At 55.0% G+C, this 26,783-nt stretch overlaps 1 protein-coding gene and 1 long non-coding RNA gene across 16 annotated transcripts in view; one reads left to right on the forward strand and one right to left on the reverse strand.

Annotated features, from left to right (window-relative positions):
- Window positions 1-26,783, reverse strand: part of IQSEC1 (IQ motif and Sec7 domain ArfGEF 1) — a 333,736-nt gene that overhangs the window by 69,551 nt on the left and 237,402 nt on the right. The window contains exon 1 of one of the 14 annotated variants that reach the window (XM_082345185.1): window positions 19,893-20,011. The exons of 12 other annotated variants lie outside the window; for them this stretch is intronic. The gene's annotated coding sequence lies outside the window, so the exon portion shown is untranslated. Of the gene's footprint in view, window positions 1-13,336; window positions 13,476-19,892; window positions 20,012-26,783 lie in introns of those variants that run through there. One more of the 14 variants, XM_082345188.1, reaches the window with a different exon arrangement.
- On the forward strand, window positions 20,021-24,582 carry LOC309607132. Of its 2 annotated transcripts, XR_014232272.1 has the most exons (3): window positions 20,021-20,194; window positions 21,221-23,116; window positions 23,761-24,582. It is a non-coding gene; the product is annotated as an uncharacterized lncRNA (long non-coding RNA). The 2 variants fall into 2 exon arrangements; XR_014232273.1 differs by lacking the exon at window positions 20,021-20,194 and having other exon boundaries at window positions 20,849-23,116.

Genomic DNA, 26,783 nt, shown 5'->3' on the forward strand with positions numbered 1-26,783 from the left:
AACCACAGGGAGGTATCACCTCACAGCCACTAGGATGGCTGGAATCAAGATGGGCAAAAGCCCCTCCACATAGGGTTCTGGAAGGAGAAGACCTTCACATGCTGCATCTTGGCTGGGGGTGGGGAGATGGGAGGGGATATAGTCGATAGGGTTGAAACAGTCCAGTTGGGGAGGAGGGTGGAGAAGTCCCACCCCCACTTGAACTGCCCTCTAAAAATAGGCTGTAACAAATGGAGCCAAGAGAGTCGCCCCTCAGCTGCTGGAGCGCTCCAGACACCGGCTCTGACCGCCTCACGACCCGGATTCTCCAAGAATTCCAGGCACTTCTCCAGGCCCAGGGCCTCACCGCCCGCCAGGATAGTCTTGGCGACATAGTTCCGGCTGGGATTTAGAAAAAGGGCGTTGAGTCTCCCCGTTAGCGTGTGGACTACCAGAGGATGGAGTCCCTGGAAACCAAATGCCTCTTCATTCTCCCGTTTTGTTTCATCTTCCTGCAGAGAGTGCCTTTTGCTTCTGGCTCTCAGTTAATTTCCTCACACATTAATAATTTAAGGAATCGTGAGGCAAGTGAGAAAAGTTCCAGCCTGGAGAGGTAGAGAAAGCCAATTTTTCTGCTGGGCAGAAATGACTAGACTGGGCAGAGGTCTTACACGTGCCATCTGGGCAAATTGCTTAGGCTTCTGAGCCCCCGTTTCCTCAGCTGTAAAGTGAGGCTCATCAGCTACCTCTCCGCTGGCTAATTCACCTCGCCCTTTCCTTTAATTTAGCAAACATGCCTCAGTGCTTATTCCATGCTGCTGTTCTGAGGCACAGTGGGGAGACATTGCCGTGACAAGTGTCCCTGGGGATGACGTTAGGATAGTCTGGAGGAAGTCGCCCGTAACTCTGCCCCACAAGAGGCTCCAAAGATGAAGGGACATTTAGGCTGGGCCTTGAGAGGTGAGTAGAAGCCCACCTACAAGGCTGTAAGATGCAAGAAGGGCATGAAAATGTTTAGTTTCACTGTATCGTCCTGGGTTTCAGTCCTAACCTACTTGCCTTGGCCCATTTCACACACCCCCCAACCTGACTTCATCCCCATCTCCTGGGCCTCTGACAGCCTCCCGTCTTCCACTGCCTCCTTGCTCTCCTCTGACCAGACATGTGGCACGCATGCCCCCAAAGGCCAACCTTTGCAGTCCGTGTCCCAGAGGCCTCCTCCTGTGAGGCCTGGTCTGGTTCCTCTCTCCGGCCCTCGCCGCACCTCAAGCAACACTCCCCACTGTGCTGGCTGGTGGCCAGGACTTGGGTTTCAGCTTTCGATGTGACTTTACCCAGAAAGCCACCCTGACTGGCCCTCAATCCAAGTCAGAAACTGCCTTTACATGCTCCCCAGTTCCTTGCCAGGGGCAGAGGAACTGTGCTGTCCTTGCCAGGCAGAGCTGGCCTGTGTCCTTCTCTGCAGCATCCCCTGTGCCCACTATAGGGCTGGGACACCGAGGTGCTCAGGCAAATCAATCAAATGCAAACTAAGGCCTGGGGGCAAGTCCAGCCCCCTGCATGCTTTTTTAAATAAAGTTTTATTGGAACAAAGTCACACTCATTCCGTTATGTATTGTCTATGGATACTTTTGTGCCACAACAAAGTTGAAGAGAGACTGTGGCTCGCAAGCCTGAAATATTTCTGTCTAGTTGTCCACAGAAAAGGTTTGTCAGCCTGACATAATGAAGCTCCCCTGAGGGAGTTTTGCATTAGCTCCACGTGAATTCTCTGCCTGTTCAGCCAACCCCCAGTTCCCTGCCTCAGGGCTGTGGATGAGATCTGGGAAAGAGAGTCCACGTGTCATGGGGAAGATGGTGATCAAAAAGATAGGGCCAGGCCAGGCAACCTTCAGACAGATGACCACAAGATGGGACCATCCACTGTTCGGAACAGATACTTCCAGAGAGAGCTACCTGCCCAGGTGCACAAAGACGCAGGTCCAAGGGTATTAGTTGTTTGTAACAGTAGAGCGCGGAGAAGGACACAGGCAGCATCTGTCAATTGGTTATGTAAACTGCGGTACAGAGGAGCCCTATGTTAAAAGAACGGCAGCAGCACCGTACACACTTGCAGCAAAAGGTCTGAGACGCAACATCGTGACAGAAAGTCCAGACAAATGTGAAAAGTACAGACAATAAAACATACAGGACACTAGTATGCTTATGTAGCATAATACGCTCATAGACTGTTTCTTTTTCTTTCTTTTTTTTTAATTTTTGGCTGCATTGGGTCCTTGTTGCCTCGCGTGGGCTTTCTCTAGTTGTGGTGGCGAGAGGGGGCTACTCTTCATTGCGGTGGGCGGACTTCTCATTGTGGTGGCTTCTCTTGTTGTAGAGCACGGGCTCTAGGTGTGTGGGCTTCAGTAGTTGTGGCACATGGGCTCAGTAGTTGTGGCTCGTGGGCTCTAGAGCTCGGGCTCAGTAGTTGTGGCGCTCGGGCTTAGTTGCTCCGTGGCATGTGGGATCTTCCCGGACCAGGGCTAGAACCCATGTCCCCTGCATTGGCAGGCAGACTCTTAACCACTGCACCACCAGGAAAGCCCTAGACTGTTTCTTAAAGGAGACCCAAGAAACGGGTACTGGTGGTTGCCTCTGGGAAGGGAAACGGGGGTTCCAGAGATTCCTGGGGACACGCCTCTGCCCTCTAAGCTTGGGACACAGGGTGGGAAGGAGGAAGGAGCACTTTAGAACTACAGTGTTTGCAAATTTTTCAATAATTTTTTAAAAAGCCAGGGAAATAAAGAAATCCATAATAGACGTAACAATCCAAGGGACTACAGGTCTTCTAGCATCTTCTAGGAGACTCTGAAGCCCACCAGAGCCAGTCCACAGAGACCCCAAATGCCAGACTGTACCGAAGGTGCCTCTTGGGCCACTCTGTGAGAGGCTGTGTCCTATGACAGCCATAAAAACAGGTTGCGGTCAAGCCCATCCGAGCCTCCCTCTTAGTGTCTGTTGATCACTAATAAGTTACTCTTCGCATCACTGAAAGGATCCTCCCCATGTCACAGCCACAGCTCTGTGACCCTCCCTCCAGCCCAATCCTTCACTCCACAGACAGGGAAACTGAGGCCCAGAGAGACGAAGGGATGAGCCCAGGCGTGCGGCCAGGTCCTAGAAACAGTGGCCCTGACCCGAGCGTCCTACCTCCCAGGTCACGGGCCCCCACTGCTGGGATGGCATGGCAGGGATGGGGACTGTCCAGCATACAGCCTGGGTGTGGGTGAGTTGTGGGTTCCGTATGGCATGGAACGTATTCATCTGAGCGTCGGATGCCATGAGAAACCACAGACACTGCACAGAACAGAGAACTCTGTAGCGTGACCTCTCTGGGAGTCCAGTCAGCCCCCCACAGGAGAAATTTCCCAGGTAAATAAAGCTGCTCTTATTAAGTGCCAAGTTATTTTTAAAATTTCAACCAGTTTTCATAGAAACCTCTGCAAATCATGGACTTCCCTAATCTTACTAAACAAAGTAAACTAAATGACCCTGGGATAACTTATCTTGGGAGCCTGGGGTCACCCGGAGGTGGTGTAGGGTTGTTTACGGTGAACCAGACTATTTACCTGCTCAGGTACTACCTTGGTGACATCTAGCCCCTGACTCTTTCCAGCCTCATTCCCAGCTACCATCCCTCCCATACAGTGACTCCCAGAATGCACCAGGCACTTTCCTGCCCCAGTGCCTTTGCTTATGCTGTTCCCACTTCCTGGGTTGCCCTCTTCATCTGCTTGGCAACCTCCGACTCAACCTTCAAGGCCCAGCCCAAATGTCACCTTCTCTTTGAAGCCTCCTCCAGTGCCCCCGCCCCCCTAGGCTAAGCGAGAACCCCTCACCCAGACTGTGGGCACCTTGAGGGCAGGGACAATGGCGCTCCATCACTCTCCCGGTGGTGGGGCTCAGGTGCGACTACTGCTTCACATAACCAGCCTGGTTCCAGACACCTGTCCTGGCACCAGGGGAAATGGGTCCCAACCACAAAAAACTCACTGGTACTTGGGCTGGCCAAGACCTGACCCACGCTGGTGAGATGAAAGCGGCCTTAACGTTAGTGTACCCTAGAACTTGAGAGTCGGAAGGAGTCACCGTGACCCAGTGCAGCCAGCTCTTATTCAGATGAGGAACCTCAGTCCTACAGTCCCCAAGTCAGTCTGAGGCACAGCCAAGAACAAGGCATCGTTTCCTCAGCTCCTTCCCACTGCTCTGGCAGAGGAAGCCACAGAGGTAGGGAACCATCGTGGTTGGCGGTGTACGGAGCTCTTTTCTTGCGGTCTTTAAATGAACACTAAAAATTCGATGCAGTTGTTATTAATGCCAACAGTTGACAAATGGGTGAACAGTCCTGCAAGGGCCTGGGAAAGCTCCTCCAGGAGGGTTACAATAATCGAACCACATGGTTGGGACACAGGGTCAGATGCAAGGAGAAAGAAAACCCCACGTGGGATGGGGTAGCTCTGTGGAGCTCTGACAAACCTAGCACGACAATGCTCAGTGACTGACAAGGTCAACAGAACAGCCAAGAATGATCACCTCCTCTAAGAAGACCTCCTAGCCTGGACCCCCAGAGCACGTGTCACCCCTGCCGCACAGCAGATGCTGGTTTGTTGTAAAAGTGAAGGAAGACGGGGGTGGCGGCCACAGGTGAGACCGTGCTCACCGCATCCCTCCCCAGTCTGGGCACTCCTGGGGAACACCCCCTCCGCCCTCGTCCCTCTGCTGGGCCCAGCCAGGTGAACGGGACTGCTCGTCCTGAAGCCCCGGGGAAAGGGCCTGTAGAAAACAGACCTGCGGCTTCTAAGTGCGGCCACTTGAGTTATGAGTCTATTCAAGAGGATGGGAAATGGCCATCTGCTGGATTTCTGGCAGGATTCAAGGGGCCTGACAACATCAGGAAGAAATTCAGAAGCAAAAAGCTGAACTGCTTTCACCAGTGATGGTCTCCTCCCTGAGCCCCCTCAGCCCCGAAATTACCCTGTCAGGGAGCCCTGCCAGCCCCAGGACACAATCAGAAGTGCCCCTCACACTCAACCCTCTTTTCCTGGCTGGTGGCACAAAGAAGCCACCGCCAGATCTCAGGGAGGGAGGGGTATGACCCACGATGCTTATGCCAAGTCCCTCCCTCGGGGACAGCGCCGGGAAATTGGCTCCAGACTGTTCCAGGGCTGCCCCGTGCCCACTCCCTGTGCCTGAGAACAGCCTAAGCCGCCCCCAGGTAAAGCACACCCCCGTTCTCTCCATCTTGTCTAATTCCCCTTAAAGCCCATCTCACCGCCTGTTTATCCGGCTCAGTTACATCTTCCCTTGTTTACTGTCTATCCTCTACGAGAATGAAGCGTCACCACGGTGTCCCCAGCATCCGGAAGGCGCCTGGTCTACAGCAGGTGCTCAATAAATGATGAACAAACAAATCATGTAGAACCAGATTCATCCTGCTTCAGGGCCAGCCACGGGGCCAGTCCCCCCCCCGTGCTCCCCATTCACATCTTGGTCCTATTCAGTCTGAGCCAACGCCCCTCTTCACATGAAACTGGTTTTCAAAGACACTGCTTCTCATAACCAGGGTGCCCAGTACTTAAGGAACCTGTCAGCTAAAGATTCTCTAAAGAGAGGTACCCCTGGGGCAAAGCGAATGACCATTCTTGACGCATTTGGGTTTCTTTCCCAGGAGTTGCGTTTAACCAGGGCCCACCTGCACTAAAAGGGGTAGAGAGGGGGCTGCTAGGCCTTGCCCTGCCATGGACCACTCCGCTGGCGGCACTGATTCTTAACTGTCATGCCCGCACCGCTACCAAGGGCCAGCCAAGCCGAGCCTCAGTGGCCCTCTGCTTTAATGAATAGAGCGTTCATTTATAACAAGTGCTTGGGACGCCTGTTTTGCAAACGGATGCCACTAAGTGCTCCGAAAACAACAGCTTCTCTCTTAAGTGGGTTAAACATTCCCCTCTGAAATCTTCTTTATGTTATTGATTTAAGCAACCCCTTCTCTGGTCCCGGTGGGAGGAAGACTTCAACCAGCTTGACCCGGTTCCACGGATTTGGAATCAATGGGCGCGGGAGATGTGCACCATCTGATTCACTCTTTGAATAAATAGATAACCGGCACATGTGCGTTCCTGAACATGGCCAGCAGCTGCCCCCCAGGCACAGCTTGGGTGTCTCAGAGCATCTGAGACACATCAGATGTGGGCCCTGCCCTCGGGAAGTTCGGTGGGGAGGGGGCGGGAGGCAACTCACATTGGTCGGTGCCAGCCCTGCTTCCACACACGTTCACACAATTCTGTACAAGGTGGGGTCACATCTCAGTTTCTCACGGAGGCCCTGAAGCCCAGAGAGGGTAAGTAATTTGTCCAGAGACACACAGCCCATAAATGATGGAGCCGGGAGGAGAACCCAGGAGAACGTTGTGTCCTTGCCCCTCCACCAGCAGTTCTCAGAGTGAGGTCCCAGGAACAGCAGCAACCGCAGTCCCAGCTGGGAATTCTGAGAAATGTACATTCTCACCCTTCAGGTGATTCTGACATCTGCAGAAGTTTCTGCAGAAGATCCTGCAGAGGATCTCGCACTACGCCAGGGCACTGCAGTGGGTGATCAATGCAACCATGGGATCAACCTGGCACAGAAGCAGGAATGACTGTGAGCTGATGGGGTGGCCATCAGGGAGGGCTTCCTGGAGGAGGTGAAGACTGTGTTGGGATTTGTGGCATGACTGGGAATTCACTGAAGGGCACCCCACGTACAGGGAACAGCATATATGGGAGCGTGAAGTGTGGGGATGGGTGCGCTGTGAGGAATGAGGCCAGAGGATGGGGCTGGGGTTTCATCCTATGGGTGTGTGTCGGTGGGGAGGAAGCCGGCAGAACTGGCCTGGATTTATCCCCAGGTTAGTTTTCCCAACGACCACATAAGCACCTGTATACCACTTACTTAATACTATTCTTCATATCAGGCTCACGTTATAGCTGCTCCATCTGTGAAAAGCCAGTCTCGCTGAGCATAAATTGAATTTTCTCATAAAAAGAAATCACCCAAACCAAAACACTGTTATAAAATCCTGCTCAGATCTTGTTATCAGCAGAAGGCCTATGCTTGAGGCTTGCTCTTTCTTTAAAACAGAGATTAGCAAGTATAGAGTATCCATGTCACAGAGGGCAGCCATAAAACAGAAGAAGGATTCTCTTTATATCTGACAGGGAATGAGATACAAGATATATTATAAATGAAAAGGCTAAACTTAGAATGCTGTATGTGCCTAAAAAAAAAAGGGAAGAAGAATACATACACACACACACACACACACACACACACACACCCCACAAGCTGATAGACACACAAAGTATCTCTGGATGGTGGTTACCTCTGGGGGGCTGGGGCTGGAAGGGGGCTCACTGTTTGTCTTGTAGTCTTTTATATCTTTCACTCTTTAACCATGTGACACATTACTTCCTATAAAATAAGGAAATAGAATTAAGCTTTTCTTGGAGTGATAAAGAGGCATTAAAGAGATATTAGCCCCGACCAACACTCTGGGCTCAGTGTAATCGGAGGGGCTAAAAGAACTCCAGGAGGGGAATAGCTTTTTCCCGGGTCCGTATGATAGGCTCCGTGTCACCCAATGCAGCATCTATGGCTCACCTGGAATCATTTCATGCCCACCTGTGGCCTGGGTCTTACACTTCCAGAAACCCAGGGATCTGAGAGTACACTCTCTGCAGCAAGAAATAACACCCTGAAGCACATAAGGAGTTCACAGCAACGTAAGGCTGGGGAGGGCTGCCTGGTGCCAGGGGGACCGAAGGCGGGGTTCCAGGGCCCTGGTCGCCTCCCTCCTCTTGGGAACAAAACCTGGCTGCTGCCTCACTGTGCGCCCCCTGCATTGTGAGAGAGGAGAAAAGGCCCCCGGGGCACCTCCTGCGTGGAGGCGGGTGCCTGCAGCTGGACGGCCGCTATCTCTAGGAATCACTCATCAAGTCCCGTTATTTAGTCCATAAGGAAATTGAGACACAGAGAGGTCAGTGGCTGGAAGTCACTCAGCTGGTCGTGGCAGAGCTGGGCTTCCGACCTGGGGGTCCATGCGTGAAAAGTCTAGGGCTGGGGGGCTTCCCTGGTGGCGCAGTGGTTGAGAATCTGCCTGCCAATGCAGGGGATACGGGTTTGAGTCCTGGTCCGAGAAGATCCCACATGCCGCGGAGCAACTAAGCCCGTGAACCACAACTACTGAGCCTGTGCTCTACAGCCTGCGAGCCACAGCTACTGAGCCCACGTGCCACAACTACTGAAGCCCACATGCCTAGAGCCCGTGCTCCACAACAAGAGAAGCCACAACGAGAAGCCTGTGCACCGCAATGAAGAGTAGCCCCAGCTCGCCGCAACTAGAGAAAGCCCACGTGCAGCAACGAAGACCCAACGCAGCCAAAAATAAATAAATAAAATAAATAGATTAAAAAAAAAAAAAAGTCTAGGGCTGGGAATGGAATCTGACCCCACGAAACAGGAGGAAAGCTCGAGGCCCACACTGGGCCCCTCCAGGCTCCTGGAGCACATCCACCAATGAGCACCTCTTACACAACACAATCCACAGACAATTCTGGTCTCTCTGGTAATTTCCATAAATGACTGTAATTTATGTGTTAATAGCACAGATATCAAGGTTTGGAAACCCCTGGAGTGTTAGAAACGTAATTTGTAATTACAAGCACACAACAATTTGTTCAATGTCAGTGATGTGTCCAGTAATTATCACGCTGGTGAAGAGGAACCCATATCGAGTACAGCGGGGTGCACGGGGGCCAGGGACAGAGAGCCAGCGCTGGGGGTGCTGGGCTTGGACCTGGGTGGTTTCCCTCAAGGCCACGTCCTATTCTAGGATCCCTCCTTTCCCTCCCGCAGTGCCCCGTCCTGGGGGCGTTTGCACCCGGTGGGCCTCTCACGGGGCTCGGCCCTGCCTGCGGGCACCCAAGCACAGACAAGTAGGCACCCCTTCCAGGGGGCATCCCTAGAGGAAACTGCCTCCTGCCCTCAGGAGGGGCCCTGTGTACGGGCCTGTTTCCTGTCCTTCCTGGGCAGTCTGGGGACAACGCTAATTCCAGTAAATTCCCTCTTGCTTTGGTCAGCCAGCTTGCTGTGGGCTGCTTGCAATCGTGGCTCCAGCTTCCGCCCTTGGTCTCCCTTAGTGACCACCCATGGTTCCGAGGCAGGGATGGCTGGTTGCATTCCCAGTGGCAGTGGCTGCCCTTCCCTGAGCACCAATTCGGTGCTGGGAGCTCCAAGGGACTCCCATCGGGCGAGCAACCCTCCCACCTACAGAGAGGGTACCGTTCACATCTTACAGAAGGAATAGGACTCAAAAGGACCAAACCACTTGCCCAAGATGCCAGATCACACACCAGCCTCGGGGAGCTGGGATGTGATACCAGCGATGGGCCAGGTGTGAGCGTTCCCACTCTGGGACTCAGCCTCTGGTGCGTAGGGCACGTCTTCATTCAACACATGTCGGCTCCCTGTGCGTCCAGCCCCCATGCCAGGTGCGGGGGGCCCTGGTGGAGCAGGGGAGGCACTGCCAGGCCCTGCAGGCCTCCTGGGTGCCCAGCCCTGGCTGGGCCAACATTCCTTGGGCACTCAGTGTGTGCTGACGCACGCCCACCCTGGGAGGGGGCACCTCATTATCTGCATTTCACTGGCTGAGGCTGCAGAGCGGAGATCTGGACCGCAGTACTCCCCTGCAGAGGGTGGTTTCACCCAGCTGTTCCCCTGTCAGGCTTGGTGGCAAATTTAGATCGGCTTAAAACGTCAGCTCAGGTCACAGCTGATGGATGGTCCTCGGAGGGGATGAAAGACGGGGTGCTGGCAACTGCGGGCTGGAGCCACCGAACCAGCAGTCTGGGTGCCACCTGGGGTGCGGGTGAGGGCAGGGGGAAGCGTGGCCCTGCCCCGGCCTGACCAGAGCTAGACCCAACCCCACCTGACCTGCGCTGGTCCCTGCTGGGCCAGCCCACCGGTCACCTCTGAGGGGCCGGCGCCACCTGTCGCCCTGCTGGAGAACTGCAGTCTGGCCTTCCCAGCCCCAAGCCTCCTGGATAGGGAGGTGCCCAGCCACGGGGCAGGTGCCCAGAGGAGCAGCTGAGGCAGCCTCTGGACCCCACGGTAAGCTTCCTCATTCAGATCTCCTCCTTCCGGCACAACCTAAGACACCCTCCCCCCCCGCCGCCCCCACCCCCATCACACAGCAGGAGGGCAGCTGGATCAGGAAGCAGAGCCAGCACTCAAACCCAATTTCACCGACATTTCTATCTAACAAGTCACTGACCTGCTCCAAACCCTGGCTCCTCGCTGCTTAAGAAATAAGCAGCAAACTCCTCACCACGCCCACAAGCCCCTGTGGGTTCGGCCTCTGCCTGCCTCTGCCCTCCGTCTCGTCTCCAGCCTCATACCCGGCAAGTTGGCTCCTGCCCCTGGGCCTTTGCACGTGCTGTTCCCACTGCCGGGTGCATACGTCTCTCTCTTTTCACCTACTTATCCCTGACTCCACTTTCAAGGAAGCCTTGCCTGACCTCCTTACAGGCCCCACTGAGCAAGTCCTCCCAGCCCCTGGTCCATGCTGTTCGTGGGGGCATTTCCCTCTCCTTCACTGGACAGCTCCGTGAGGATAAAAGTCACGTCTGTGGGACTCAGCATTTATTGCCAGCCTGGCTCACACTAGGTGCTGGAGAAGTATTTGTGCATGAGATGAGTTCACATGAGTCCCTGTCCCCAAATCAACATGCCTTCATAAATAAAGTGGCCCTGCTCAAGGGGCCGGGCACAGAGGTAAGGGTCCTTCGTACTTGAGCTCTGGGGAGTGTATTAACAGATGCTAACGTGGAGGGTCTCTGCTGAGGAGTCCTGACCAGGAGCAGCTAGAGCTGCAATGTGGATGCAGTTCTACTCTGAGCCATGGCCCCGTTCCCTCTGAGGATCCACTGGGCTGGGTTTACCCAAGCTGCTCCCACAGACAGAGGAGAGTGTCTGGAGCTGCCTTTCCCCTGGGGTTACCAGCAGAGTCCTGGAGGGAGATTCTAGAAAACTGAGCAGAGCGCGTAAGTGGAGAGCAGGCACCTCTCCTTCACCAGCGAGCATGCAGGGCCTGCATGTGAATTTGGAAAAAGCGCCCTCTTCTGGTGGACACAGCCTCTCAGGCCTGTGGCTTGGTACCAGTGCATTCTTCCTTTGCCAACTGCTCTTGTGCAGTGCACAACCTGAACATCTGCACACGGGCAGCGCCTGGAGCTCTGCCCCACTGGGTGACCGGCCACCCTCCCGACACCAACGGTGGATCCTGCTCTTGCTTCAAGGGGGCAGGGAGCCTTTCTGATGAAGCCTCCTAGTCACGCACACAGGGTATGTTGCCACATGTGGCCACCTGCTGCTTTCCTTTCTCAGAGGCTGGGAGAGATAAAGCCCTGACCCCAGCCCTCTGGGAGCTTTCCCTGGCAGAGATAAGAAGCCGGCAGGTCCAGGAGTCACAAGGCCCACAGAGAATGCATCAGTGAGACGTAGCGCTGATCTCGACTGTCTCCCAGAGAGCACCATCAAAGCTCAAGAGGAAGCAGTGAGAACTCCAGCCTACGTCATGCGCTTCTTCCCTGGGCCGGATGGGTGAGGTGTGGCTGGCTGGGTCCTCAAGAAGACAGACCCTCGGTCCTCTCACTGGGGCCACCACGCGCCCTGGGTTTCTGCACTGAGTCGGGAGCCCAGAGGAGGCTCAAGGTCACCCGACGGGCAGCGGGCTGGGCCTCAGCCAGGTCCCCAGGCTCCACCCTTGCTCCAGACCCAGATCTGCTGGAGTGGGGAGGGGGAGCCGGCCTCCAACTGGGGCCTTCACTGGGCACAGAGGGACCGTTCTTTGCGGCTCAACAATCCCCCTGTTTGCCCCGTGCCAGGCTGCAGCCTCCCTCAAGTCCTGCTGACGAGGAAGATCTGGTGCCAGCATCCACAAATATGCGGGCCTTCTGCAGGAAAGCAGCCGTCAGGCTCTCTAACCGAGGGGGTGGATTTAAAGGCCCAGAGGGAAGCCGCAGGATAGGGGCAGAGCAAGCTGCTGGGTGCTCTCTTTAAAATACGGCAGAGGAACAAATATATACATAGGAACATTTCTGACCAGAGATACCCCCAAAATGCTCGTCCTGTTTGCTCCGGGGAGGGGGCGGGGGGCATACGTCGTTTGCATTGTATACTCTTATAATGCTGAACATTTTACCACGTGCCTGTATTTCCTAAGCAAGTATTAAACTCATAGGAATAAATGCATGCATGAAGCCCAGGAAGAAAAGAAATGCACAGGAGCTCAGAAATTCAGAGGACGCAGTGAACTCAGGTATTGACCTTCCCTGTAAAAACAAAAGCTAAGTGCCCGAGTGCCTGCTGGGAGCCGCCGTGTTTGGAAGCCCTTTCATGCACGGTGGCATTTCAGAGCGACCTGGAGAGGTGGGGCCTACTACTGTCACCCCCGCCATGGCACAAACGAGGAGACGGAGCCCAAGTCTTACCCACTAGCCTAGGCTGAGCTGGGCCCAGAGCCGCTGGCTCTTGTTCCCGCCCTGATGCCCCCCACCCCCGGCAAGGACCTAGAGTTCTCAAAGGGCCCCAGGGAGCCGCGGCTCTGCGCCAGAGGGACTGTGCCTTTGGGCAGGGGTGAGCAGGGCCTGCGACTTCTGGGGTCATGTGGGCAGGCTGCTGAGATGCTGGGAACCGTCCTCCCAGCCCGGGCCCCAGCTGGGCCATAGCCCATCTCCGAGCCTCAGTTTCCTCATCTATTAAATGGGCGAATCTTCCCTCCCTTGCAGGGTTGGAATAAAGATCACCCAAGGGGAGGTTCCCAGCACATAGACGGTGCTCAGCACACACCCACTTCCTCCCCCTCTTCCCTGCCCTGAAGACTCCAGGAGCACGAAGGTACCGGCCATTGTGGTGGGGGTGGGGTGGGGGGGAGAGGCACCAGGATCTGGAGGGCGGACTGGAGGTTGGCAGTGCCCCCACCCCCCCCACGCCCCCAGTGGGCAGGCCCTCGTCACTGAAGAGGATGCGGAATCCCTCGGGAGCTGGTGGGCAGGTGCGTGTACGTGTGTGTGTGAGCCTGGGTGAGTGTGCACAGGGGCCTGAGACTGGCAGGTCCTTGCTCTCGGCCGCCGCCCTCCACCTCCTGGCTCTCGGCTTCCCCCAGTAGACCCAGATGGAAAGAGCTTGCGGGGGAGTGAGGGGGGGGGACATTTAATTTTCCAGACAGAAGTTCCCAGAGCTGGGCAGGGAAGTCACAGCCAAGGGCCCCCCGGCCCTCTCTTACCTTGCTCCAGTGCCCCGGCTGGGGGTGTCCTGAGGCAAACAGCACAGCCTCGCTGGCCTCTGGGGGTCTCCTCTGCAGCCCACAGAGCTGAGCTCCCTCGGCCCTCCCGGGGGTCTGTGCAGTGGACGGTGCGGGTCATAAGCCCTGAGCCCCTGCTTAATCCGCCAGAGCCCGAGTCACCGCCAGCTGGGCACGTGACGGGCCCCACAGACCTGTTTGGCAGGAGCGGCAGCTGGTCCAGTGGGGGAGGGCTGTCCGCCCTGCCCTGCCCCCGGGGGCTGTCCCTGCCGGGGCTCCCAGGCCAGAGCCTGCAGTCCTGGGCTGCTGCCTGCCCCGGGCGGGCAGGGCAGGTAGGGGAAAGGGACACATATGTCACCAAACGGCGCTGGGCAGGCTGGGAAATGGGGTGTGCGTGCGTGTGCGTGTGTGTGCGTGCGTGCGCGTGCGTGCGTGTGCGAAATGGGACCCTTAACTCACGCCCTTTACTAACATCAATTCCTCGTAGATTAAAGATCTAACGCAAAAAGGTGAATTCATGACCACAGGGTAGGAAAGGATTCTTAAAACACAAAACAAAAATAAAGTGAAAGATAGATTTGATAGAAATTAAGAACTCTGAAATTAAGATGTTCTTTCCAAGACCCCAGGAAAAGTGAAAAATGCAAGATATTTACAACACATACAACTGACAAAGGACTGGAATCCGGAATACGTAAAGAATCCTCCAAATCAACAAGAAAACAGGGCTTCCCCGGTGGCGCAGTGGTTGAGAATCTGCCTGCCAATGCAGGGGACACGGGTTCGGGCCCTGGTCTGGGAAGATCCCACATGCCGCGGAGCAACTAGGCCCGTGAGCCACAACTACTGAGCCTGCGCTTCTGGAGCCTGTGCTCCGCAACAGGAGAGGCCACGATAGTGAGAGGCCCGCGCACCACGATGAGGAGTGGCCCCCGCTCCTCGCAACTGGAGAAAGCCCTCGAACAGAAACGAAGACCCAACACAGCCATAAATTAATTAATTAATTAATTAAAAAAAAAACAAACAAACAAGGAAACAAAGACAGCCCAAGGTAGGCAAGAAGCTTGAACAGCCACTGAGGAGGAGATCCAAACTGCCAGTAACCTTACGAAAGAAAAATGCTCAACCCCATCAGCAGGCAGGGGAATGCGGATCAAAGCCATTACACACCCACCAGGAGAGCAAAAATGGCAGAGACTGACAATAGGCGGTGCCACTGGGAGTGGGGGGCGACGGGACGGAAGGACCACAGTGTTGGTCTGCTCTATGACATTGAACATGTGCGTCCTGTGTGGCCCAGTTCCAGACAGATGCCGGAAAGGAGGTCATACGTGCACTAGGACGTGGGCAGGTTCAAGAACACAGCCCCGAACTGAAGACACCCTGTGTGTCCATCACAGAGACTGGATAATAAACCGTGGCCTAGCGACGCAGTGGAATACTACACAGCCGTGACGACGACAAGCAACAGCTCCTTGTGACTTTGAGAAGAAGCCAGACCCAAACAGATATCTACAGCCTAAGTCCATGTATAAACAAGTCAACAATAAGAACAAGGCCATGTGGTGAAGAGTTGCTCAGACAGGTGGTAAGACAGTGACAGCAAGAACAATATTATCACAGAAGTCAGGATGGTGAGCATCCGTGAGGGCCAACAGTTGAGGGGGAGCCCATGGGGTGGGGCGGGGGGCTTCTGGCAGCGCTCTGTCTCGGGGCCCGGGAGGTGGTCTCACAACGTGTGTGTTCCTCTTATTTCTCCCGAAGCTGCTGCATGCCTGTCTTTTCGCCTTTCTGTTTGACAGGTTACCTATCACATCTAAAGTAGAAAGGTATGTGTGGTGTGGCACACAGAGGGGACAGGCAGGGACCCCAGCTCTGACGGCAGAGCAGACTTCAGTGCAGCGCCACAGGGCAGACGGCCCAGCCACATCGGGCACCTGAGCTGGAGGAGCATACCTGCTGTCTCATTTCGCAAACAAGAACCGAGGATCAGAGACAGGAAGGAAACTGCCCAAGTTTGCACAGCAAAGTGGGAAGCCAGCAGGGCCAGGACTGGAATCTAGGTCTCCCGGAGCCCAGATGAGGGTGAGGGGGCTCCTCTCCTCTCCCTTCCGGAAGAGTTCTTCCATTGTAAAGCACCTTTAACACCGACCAGGGCAGATGCATTCTTTTTAGCACTCACTGAAATGCTCTTTGTTTACTTTTTTGTTGTGGGTCTCCTGCTGCTGAAATCAAAGCTCCTGGAGGGCAAGGCGTTTTGTCTGTGTGGCTCCTTTGCTATCATCACAGGCGCTCCATAAATATTTGTTGAATGAGAAAATCAACAGAGCTGGCATTTCTATTTGGACTTTGAGGCCTTAGGAATACTGAGTGGCTTCTCAATATCCCCAAAGGAGAAAATGGAAACTAGCTGTATGACATTGACACACTTTCCAGAATTACCTTCATAACTGCCTTAGGAGGTTGGCCCTGTCATCACTCCCATTTTAAAGAGGAGGAGACTGAGGCTCACAGAGGTCCAGGAAGCTAGGGAGTTGAGAGCTGGGACTTGAACCCATCCCAGCGGCAGGCTGGCCCTCAGCTGGTCCATGCACCTGAGCCAATCAGGAACTGCTGCTTCAGCCCCTCCTCTCAGCCCCCAACCCTTACAATTTCCAAAGTGCTTTCCGGACTCTTTCAAACTCCTTCAGCTCAGGGAGGGGAAGGGACTTGTCCAAAGCAACAAGGAGTTCAGCTCTGACCTCAGGGCTTCCCAAGTTAGTGTGGCCGACAGTGACCCCAGCGCTCCTGGATTGGCCATAAGACTCTCAATTTCCTTCCTGTTTCACGCCAAATCCTCAGGCCCCTTGGCCAAGTCCAAAACCTGGTCCTAGTTCTGAATCTGGAGGAGCCGAATAATGGAGTGTTCCCATAATACCCCGAGGCAACTGGCTTTATTAAAACAGCCTGGCACTGAGCATTTTTCCAAACCTATATTACCATCCTGATAGCTTTCACTAAGTCCTCAGATAATAATTAAAAAAAAAAAAAAGTCATTGGCTCTGGGAGTCCTGGAGCTAAAATGGCCCTCCAGGGCACCTCGCCTAACCGAGGCACGGGAGACTTCTCGACTGCCGCAGCTTGCATACCTCCAATGAGGACAACTCACCACCTTTTTTCTTGTTTGGATCCACCTCAGTTGAGCACAACGAAGACTCACATTAGCCCCTGGCGCTGGGGACCGGCAGGTGCCTCCGCCACTGTTCCGCCCTCCCGACAGGACTTCCTTCTAAAGAGGCAGCAGATGAGGCCCAAACGCATGTACCGGGTCCCAGGACCCCTTCGCAAGCCTTCCTATCTCCGTCCACACAGCCCGCGTGGATTCACGGGGTCAGTCCCCTCTGAGCACCCTAACCCCCCGCGCCCCCCCAGGCCATCTGCGCGCGCAAAGTGCCAAGCTGTCGGGACACTAGGGCCCAAGTCACGGGAAAGACCGCGGCCAGCGGCAGGCGGGGGGTGCAGCATTCTCAGTGGGTCCCACTGGCCCGTGCGGCTGACATCACTGTTTTGATATTACGCTTCTAGAGCCTTCATACACATTAGCGGATGGGTTTGTGGTTTCGAAGATGAAATGGGCTGATACAAGTGAGACCCCGTGACAAGGTCGGGCACGGAGTAGATGCTTTAAAAGACGCTTGCTGGGTGTGAACTGTAATCGTACTAGATCAGAAGGCCACATACACTCAGTTCTTCGAAGAGTCACTGAGAACTTGACTGCCTGCATCCTGCCATTCCAAGCCGGCACTTGTGTGGTAGGGCCACTGAAGAGCTCAGGCAGTGTGTGGGGGGGCGGGGGGGGCGGGTGTCCTGCAGTCAGGCCTACCTATGTCCCTGCACACTGTCCCCCTCCCCAGTTCAGTGACAATGGGACCCCCAGGGGAGGCAGACACAGAGACTGGGCAGATTTTGCTGAAGAGGTGACACCAATGGGTGAAGGCTGAGCAAAGGTTTCTGGGTGGCGCAGGTGGGGTGGGACGGGAGCCAGGACAGGCAAGGCTGAAGGCTGGGCCCAGTGGGAAGGCAGCAGGCACTGGAAGACGCTGCCCCAGAAGCGGGTCTGAGTCACACTTCAAGTTTGGACAGCAGGTCTGAGCAATGCCAGTATGTGGAACCCTGGGCCTCATACAGGGACCTGCCCCAGTGCCTTCACCCAGCCTCTTTCATGCAAGAATCATCATCTCCTGATAGGAGCAAGCAACCCCATTCCCTACTCCCTAATTATGAGGGACGGGGTGGGAGGGTGATGAGACATCTGGTCAACCCTCCCACCAGAGGCCAAATTCATAGCCTCCCTAACCAATGAGTATTCAGCTCCAGCTTGCACACCCCAGTGACAGGGAGCTTACTACGAGAACAAAGGATGGTTGTGCTCTTCTAGGGACGCCTAGGTGCTTAGCATCCCAGCAATTAGAGAACACTGGTTGGAAGAAAGCTGAGGACACAGAGGGTCCCAGTGCTGGCTTGGCCTTGGCATCCCCTCTGCACGATGGGGCAGGGGCATGACTGAGATCACAGTGTCGTTGTGGGGCTGGCAGCCACGGGGTGAGCAGAGAAGTGCTGGAAGGGCAGGCAGCTACGGGAGAGGGTGGCAACTCTACTCACGAGACTCAAGATTACTTAATGTCTGCAACCTGTGCGGGAACCAGGGTCCCCCCTTCCTTGTCCCTCCACTGCAGGGACCTCTGGGGGGAACGCCGAGTCCTCTGAGCCTTCCCCAGGCAGCAGCTCCCCGGGCATGGCTGGACGGCGGGAGAGCTGGGGCCACTGGGGTGCTGTGTGACCTTGGCCATGTCCCTGCCTCTCCCTAGCCTCGGTTTCCCCATCTCTAATAGGAGATCGGCCCCCAGATGCTCCACCCGGTCGGTGCGGATGCTCAGTGGCTGGGCCGTGGCACTGTGGCACCCTGACCACCTCTTAGCTTGTCCTTTCCTGTCTCCGGGGCGTCTGGGGCTGCTGCTTTTCTCTCCTTTCAAACCCAACTGCTGCACATGGGCTCTCTAGCCACACACGGTTTCAGAGGCTTGGCCACCGCGCCAGCCCAAGAGAGGAGCCAGGCACAAAGCTGGGGGCAGGGAAGAGTGACCAGAGGTCACCTTCGCTCCGAGTTCCTCCCAGGGGCTGCGCAGGCTGGCACGCACGTTGTCTGGTGGTGCCTGACCACCGAGCGGAGCAGGGGCTCCCCGGTGCAGAGCAAGTGCCCCACCCCCACCCCATGATGGAGCACGCCCAGAGCTAAACGCACAAAGCTGACCAGGCAGAGGGGACCGCTGGCCTGCAAGCCTCATCTCTCGCACAGGCCCGGGGGAGGGGACACCCACTGTCATCTTTCTGCTCCGTTTGCTCTGGAAACAGATCAGCTGTGACAGCCGAGAGCTTAGCAATTTAAAGGGGCAACTGCGTGGCAGAAACTTGGGGGGGGGGGTGTCCCCATGACTGTGGGGGGCAGGGGAACAGCCTGGCCACACCTCTGGCAACCGGCCCTGCCTCCTCACAGCCCAGGGGCAGCTAGTTTGGGCAGGGTTTTCCCGCACTCAGAGCCCCCTGGTCCATGAGGGCTCCCCCCCAGGCTGGCAGGTGGAACAGAGTGCCCTGATACCTGCGACAGCCTCATCGTCACTTCTCAGACTCCTGCTGCCTCCTGCCCCATTTGGGACTGGGTCCGGAGATCGCAGTGGCTCTTCCAGCCCCCAGGCACAGTCCCTTCAACCGACTCCTCGCCCACTGGGGGTCTGACCCACAGGATCCCCAAGACTACCAGCCAGCCTCTTGCCCGCGTGGGAGTGGGAGGAGGGGCTGCCCAAGGTCACGCAAGGGGTCGGGGCAGGGCTGAATTCGGGGCCAGCCATCCAGCCCGCCCCAAGAGCGTCTAACTGGCTCACAGCGAATTCCTGAGATGCCTCAACCTCCCGCCCGCAGGCTCCGGACCCTGGACCCGCGGCAGGATTTCTCCGCGGAGAGGCGGGAGCACGGCGGAGGGGGCAGAAAAGGGAGAGAGTGTGTGTGTGTCTGGGCCGGGGGGCAGCTTCCCCCAGCGACCCTCGGGACCTGGGTTCACGTTTCCCAGCCCAGGCAGCCAGCTGTATAGACGCGGAGACCCTCAGCCCCCCTCCCCCCAGATCGCGCCTTCCACGTCCGCAAGGTTTCGGAGGAGCGATCCGCAGAGCCGCGGAGGCTCCATCTCCTGCGACCCAGGGAGCGACACCGCAGAGGCCCGGTTCCCAAAGCCCGGCGCCGCCGCCCCCGCCCCATCCCCGCGAGCCCGGCGCCGCGGGTGCCCGACCCTGCAACCCCGGGGCCCGCCGCGTCCCCGCGACTGCGGCCTCGGCCCTCGTCCCGGGCCCGGCTCCGCAAAGCCCCCCGCCGCCCCCGCCCGGTTCCCGAAAGCCGCTCGCGCGTCGGGGCAGCCGCGACCCCCGCCGACCCCCGGCCTGGCCCCCGGCCCCCGGCCCCGGCCGCCCCGCCCGCTGCCGCGCGCGTCCCCCGCCGGCCCGCCTCCTACCTCGCGGGGCCGCCCGCAGCCTCCGAGCGCGCGCCGTCCCCGCCGTCCCCGCGGCGGGCAGGAGCGCGGGCGGGCGCGCGGCGCGGGGTGGGGGCGGGCGCGCGGGAGCCCCAGCCCGAGCCGGAGCCGGAGCCCGAGCCCGAGCGCCGCCGGCCGGCCGGCCTGCCTCCGCGCAGTGACCTTGGCGTGCGCGGCCTCTCCGCGCCCGGCCTCAGTTTCCCCGGACACGGGTGTGGGCGCGGGGACGGGTCCCGCCCCGGCCGCCGACGTCACCCGAACCCCGGCCAGTTGAGGGCGCCCGGGTCAGTGGGGCCGCGGAGGGGCCGGGCCGGGGAGCGGGGTCCGCACAGCCAAGCGCGGCGGAGGGGCGCTGGGACCCCGGCCTTTCGCTCAGACTCCCCGAGACCCCCTAGGTAAACACCAGGGAGCCGCAGCCGCAGGCCCCTCCCACGGAGAGCTGCGGTCCCCGCCGGCCATGCCCAGACCCCTCCCCGAAGCCTCCCCAGTTCTCAGATGAGAAGACCGAGGCCCAGAAAGCGGCAGCCACTGGCCCAGAATCGCACAGCGCGGTGGTGGGGCCCTGTGTCCCCTCCAGGACGCGCGCTCCTGGCATTTTGGGGAGGGGGGTCCGGGCCTGCCGGCGCCGCCCCTTACCCCACAGCAAACATGGACTTGGCACCCACTGAACGCTGGGGACGGGCCTCGGTGGGGCGGCACGGCCTCGGAGAGGGACCAGTCCGCGGGGAAGGAGTGGAGTAGGCAGGAGAGGCCTGGCCTGGAAGGGGCAGGAAGGGGGACGGCACTCCAGGAAGACTGTACCCAAGGAACAAGCAAGCAGAGGAAGGCGCGCTGCCCGGTGTGTAGGGAGATTCTGACAGCCGTGAACACCAGATTAAGGAACGCTTCCTTTCGTGGGCAGCCGGGAGACCCCCACCAGGTGGGAGCAAGGGCGGCCGCAGTCTGGGCTGGGTTAGGGCGCGCCCCCTGGTGGCCAGAAGGGGCGAGACAGGAGGCCGGGGGACGGGCCGCAGTGGTCCAGCCTGGCGAGTGATGTAATGAGTCAGGAGACTGGAGTCTCTGCGGGCTCTGCCGTCTGTGGGCTGTGTGACCGTGGGCAAGGCACTTCCCCTCTCTGGGCTTCTGGAGGGGGGAGGAAGTCTGACTTTCCACTCTGAAATGTCATGACCCTGGCTATTGGGGCCAGGTGGGAGTAGGCAGTGGACCCCCCAAGGAACAGGCAGATCAGAGGTGAGAGGTGGACATTCTGTTCAGCATTTTAGGAGGTTAATTTCATTTACTTGAGGTGTAAACTATTATCCCGATTTCAGAGACAAGGACAGCGCAGCACAGAGAAGGTAAGTCAACTGCCCACACTCACATGGCTGGCTAAGTGGCTGAGGTGGGATTTGAACACAGGCCTGTGGGGCTGCAGAGTGTAAGCTAAGGGGGGGTGCCTGACCACCTCAGTCTCGTCTCGCAGCATTTATGAGCACCTGAGCTGCTCCTGGAATATACAATGCACTGGTGATGGGCAGAGACGGATAAGGAACGGTCCAGCTCCCGGTGGGTCTTCCTCACCACTGGTGCTCACAGCAAACATGACAGTGGTCCCCCTGGAGGATGGGCTTTCAGGACAAGGCATGAGCCCACCCACCCCCCCGAAACCCTGTGTTACACTCTCCTGTATCACTGGACATTTTGTTTTTAAAAACTATGAATTAGTTTTATAATTTCAAAAACTTAAAAAAAAAAAGAGCTCTTGAAGGAAAGATTCTTGTAGTTTTAATAATTAAAAATGCTTTCCTAGAGAAGCTACATCCTTTTGTTGTCAGTGCCAGGAGTGAGTTACCTGGCTGGCAGGAAGGCAGGTGAGGGACCTGGGAAGAGCAAGGGTTTTAGAACCTGTTCAGCCTGGGCAGGTCCCACCACCTTTCAGAGCCTCATGTGAATTCACCTGTAAAACAGACCTGATGATAAAAACCCTCACCCTGCCTCCTTTCAAAGGCTGCTCTGAGGATCAGCTGTGATAAGGTGTGAAAAGGTTGTGTAAAATGTACTGTATAAATATTTGTATTCCCAGAAGCTATGGAGGAAAATATTGATACATTTTAACTATATAGAAATGAAAACTTCTAAATGGAATAAAACGTACCACAAAGTTAAAAAAGACAAAGGGTAAACTTAAAAAGAATATCTGCAGCACATATGACAGAAGTTAATTGCGGAAAATGAGATGAAAGTTACTTTCCCGGATACGTAAAAAGCTCTTTCAAAGCGATAGGAAAAAGATGACTAACCAATTAGAAAAAAGAGAAGAGGATAGAAACAGGCGGCTCAGGGAAAGATACTCAATCTCACTTGTAATTAAATGCGTATTGAAGAAATACACACTGAAACACAGCATGCCTGTTATTTTTTGTGTCTACCAAGTTGGCAGAAAAGAACAAGTATAATGGTGCTTTTGCTGTTGAAGGTGGGAGGAGATGAATGCACCCAGAGTACTGGAGGGTGAGGTGCAAGATGGGGCGACCTGTTTTCGAAGGGTGATCTGGCAAAGCCATCCAGCGTGCTGGCATAAAGACGCAAGGGCAGTGCACACAGCACTCTGTGTCAGTCAGCAACTAAGAAGAGAGACACCTCTGGTGTCCAACACTGGGGGAGGGAGAGCCGGCATGAACACACCCACAGGCAGGGACTTCATGGGAATATCTCCAGGAGGCATTTCTGCTGGAAAATGCAGGGGAAAGAACACTGTGTATGTTGTGACCTCTCTTGTGCACATCGTAAAAGGTTATACATATATGCGTACTGTAATTTCCTACTTCTTCTCCCCGAGAGGATACCCACATACCCAAACAACCTGCTATTGATGGCTGCCTTTTGGGAGGACGGTGGGGTGTGTGGAATGCGTGTGGGAGGAGCTTTTACTTTTCATTTGATACTCTTCTGAGGGTTAGTTGATTTGTAAAAAGTCGCCAGGAATTATCTGGACATAGGCACTGGCTCACGGGCTGATTAAACCTTCTTCTTTATGTGCCTTCAAAAAATTAAGCAACTGTCTTTAAAGTGAATAAAAATTATTGGAGTCTTCTTGTTACCTAAAGCGCGCCAAAGAGGGATTGCTCGACAGATGCCTGTTATGATACATCCGTACGGTGGAAACCTACGCAGCGGTCAAAAAGGATGCAGCTTCTGTACATGATGGACAAGGAAGAATCTCCAAGGTATTTTTGTAAGTGGGAAAAGCAAGGTGCAGTACAGGGTATGGCATGTTACTTTTTATGTAAAAAAAGAGCGGGGTATAGGGTACCTGCTGGTGTGTGGATGTGTTATCTCTGACAAAGATGCTTAAGAAACTGGTACAGTGGTGCCCTGGGGAAGGGTGTGGAGAATTGGGGGCCAGGGTGGGAAGGAGAATGGCTTTTCACTGAAATGTTCCATTTAAATATTTTTTGTGCCCTCTGCATGTACTACCGTTTAAAAAAATTATGTTTTAAAAAGAATCATTTCTGAGACTGCACGCGTAGTTGGGAGGCCTGCTCTGACTTGGGCTGGGGCTAACTCCCTGTGTGACCGTGGGAGGATCGTCTTCCTCTGAGCCTCGAGGTTCCCTCCATCGAGCAGGCAGGAAGCCTGAGATAAGGCAAGTGCTAAGGCTCCGTGCAGCTCTGACGTCAGACCAGCCCGCGAACCTTCTCACTGGAAGAGCCAACCTGATGTGGAATGCTGCCGGGAGGTGGGGCTTCCCAGCCTTGGGCTGTGGGAGCGGAAGCCGAGGGTCAGCTTCCTTGGCCTGTGGAATGCATGACTTCTGAGCCCCCTCCAGGCTGGCCACCATGCTCTTCCCTTTTCCTTCTCCCACCCGCAGTGCCCTGCCTGGAAACTCCCGGTTCATCTTTCCTCTCCAGATCAGCCCTGGCAACAATCCCGTCTGTCTGGTTGGAGATCAGTTCCACGGAGCAGGAAGAGACGACCCAGCACTGGGCACCCATGTGGGAAGGAGATGTCAGTGGGGGCAAAGCCTCCTGCAGGGAGACTGAACCACTTACCCCACCCGGGGATCAGCCATGGCCTTGATCCTGCTCCTTCCCTCTCCCCACCCCCCGTCATTACCCAGAACGTTCCCCCTTGCCCAGCAAACCAAACTGATGCTCTTCAGCGGGACATTCACAGCTCTGCACTTTCTGGCCTCAATGTATCCTTCTAGCCCATCCCTCCACCCATCATTGTCACTTATTTAAAGCAACTTTCAAAAATACAGCTTCAGGGCTTCCCTGGTGGCGCCGTGGTTAAGAACCCGCCTGCCAATGCAGGGGACACGGGTTCGAGCCCTGGTCCGGGAAGATCCCACATGCCGCGGAGCAGCTAAGCTCGGGCGCCACAACTACTGGGCCTGCGCTCTAGAGCCCGCGAGCCACAACTACTGAGCCTGCGAGCTACAACTACTGAGCCTGCGTGGCACACCTACCGAAGCCCGTGCGCCTAGAGCCCGTGCTCCGCAATGAGAAGCCACCACAATGAGAAGCCCGCACACTACAATGAAGAGTAGCCCCTGCTCGCCGCAACTAGAGAAAGCCCGCGCACAGCAATGAAGACCCAACGAAGCCAAAGATAAATAAAATAAATAAATTTATATATATTAAAAAAATGGCTTCAATCACATCCCTTCCCTGTTCAAAACCCTTCTAAGGCTCCCCATGACCTGGAGGATAAAGTCTAGGCTCCCAGTTCAGCACCAGAACTAGTTTCTGCCTCCCTGCCCACCCCCCCATCTTCAGCTGCTTCCCCCAAAGTCAAACTACACTTAACGTCTTGTGAGTATGCCACGCTATTTCACAACACTGAGTATTTGCACATATTATGCCCTTTGGTTCATCAATATACAAAGAGTTCTAACGAATCAATAAGAAAACCATGAAAATAAAAGTATCCAGCTGATTTAACTAGGTAGCTCAGAGAAGAAGAAATACAAATGGCCTATAAACATACCAAAAGATATATAACCTTACTGATAAAGAATTGCATACCATAATAATGAGATACCATTTTCACCCACCAAATTAGTAAAAATTCCTAAAGAGTGCTTTTTGCCTGTTAGCTCAAGTCCAAACCCATCCTTAAGATCCAGCTGCAAAAATGTCACCTCCTCTAGACATCTTGGCTCGCACAGTGCCCTGTACATCCTGACACAGTTCTTAGAACAGGACCAGGCACATAGGAGAAATTCAATAACCGTTAGCTATTGATCGTAAAAATAACCACTGCCACGCTGTCCTGTAATCATCAGCTAATGAGTCTATTCATTGCCCAAAGTCCCCGAGGGCGGGGATGGAGTAGGAATCATCTCTGTTTTGCCAACATCAGTACAGGGCCTGCGACAGAGCCATGCCCAGTAAGTGGCTAAGCACTGGGGACAGGTGAGGTGCGTGAGGGGGAGGGACAGCTGGAGCCAGGAGCCAGGAGCCGGCCCTCGGGGCTGCTCTGTTGGGGAGAGGAGGTGCTGCGGAGGAGGGGGCCGGGTGCAAGGCCAGGTGGTGGGCACACGTGGTGTCCACTCTGCGTCAGGCAGGAGCTGAGCTGGGCTCTTTATCCACACTGTCTCTACTGCTCCTGCTTCTAGAGATGGGTGATGCCCCCTCCATTTTACAGGTGAGAAAACTGGGTGGGTGCTGAACGACTTCCTAAGTGGCTCTTATTTACTCCACGTGGCCTCCGTGCTGGCTTGTGGGCACTCACAGATGCACGGCTTTGGACACATCACTTTCTCTATAAGGGCCTCTACTTTCCTGTCTGAGAGATGGCTCTATATTAAGGGTTTCTCAAACTTAAGAACTCGGTGGACCCCTAAGAATACAGTTTGCATCGTTCATCAGACCCCACTTTAGGGAACACTGCATCCAGAGTTAAATGAGACCACACTGGAGGGTCCTTTGAAGACCACGTGTTCAAAAACAGAATAGGAAAGGCAGCCGCAGAAACCAGACAGCAGAACTCAGTTTTTAGAGAGCCATCCAGGTGGTCTGGAGAAATTGGAACCCTCATACAGTGCTGGTGGGAATGAAAAATGGTGCAGCCACTTTGGAAAACAGTTGTGTGTTTTTTGAAAAGTTAAACATAAGAGTTACTATCTGACCTGGCAATTCCACTCCTTGGTATCTACTCAAGAGAAATGAAAACATATGTCCACATAAAAACTTGTACGTGAATATCCCTAGCAGTATATTCATAATAACCAAAAAGTGGAAACAGCCCAAATACCCATCAACTGGGGAAACAACCTAAATGTCCATCAACTGGGGAAACAACCTAAATGTCCATCAACTGGGGAAACAACCCAAATGTCCATCAACTGAGGACAGTAGATAAACTAAATGTGGTCTACCTATACAACGGAGTCTTAATCAGCAAAAAAAAGGAATGAAGTTCTAACACCTGCTACAGCATGCCTGAACCTTGAAAACATTAGGCTAAGTGCAAGAAGCCAGTCACAAAAGGTCATTTACTGTATGATTCCATTTATATGAAATCCTCAGAAAGGCAAGTTTATTGACAGAAAGTAGATTAGTGTCTGTCGGGGGCTGGGGTGGGACAAAAGAGTGATAGAAAATAGACACAAGATTTCTTTTCAAGATGATTTGAAATGATTTAAAATAAAATTATGGTGACGATTACACAACTCTGTAAGTATACTAATCATCATTAAATTGTACACTTAACACAAGTGAATTTTATGACACAAAGTAAACCTTGGTGAAGCTTCAAGAAAACCCATGATGACTAAATGCAATGCAAGATTCTGGATTGGGGAAAAACCTGACATAAAGGACATCATTGGGATAATTGGTGACATGAACTCTAAATTGTATTTTATTTAATTTATTTATTTTTTAC

This window comes from Balaenoptera borealis (genome assembly GCF_965194805.1).
Source record: "Balaenoptera borealis genome assembly, chromosome: 12".
In the NCBI taxonomy this organism is placed as follows: Eukaryota; Metazoa; Chordata; class Mammalia; order Artiodactyla; family Balaenopteridae; genus Balaenoptera; species Balaenoptera borealis.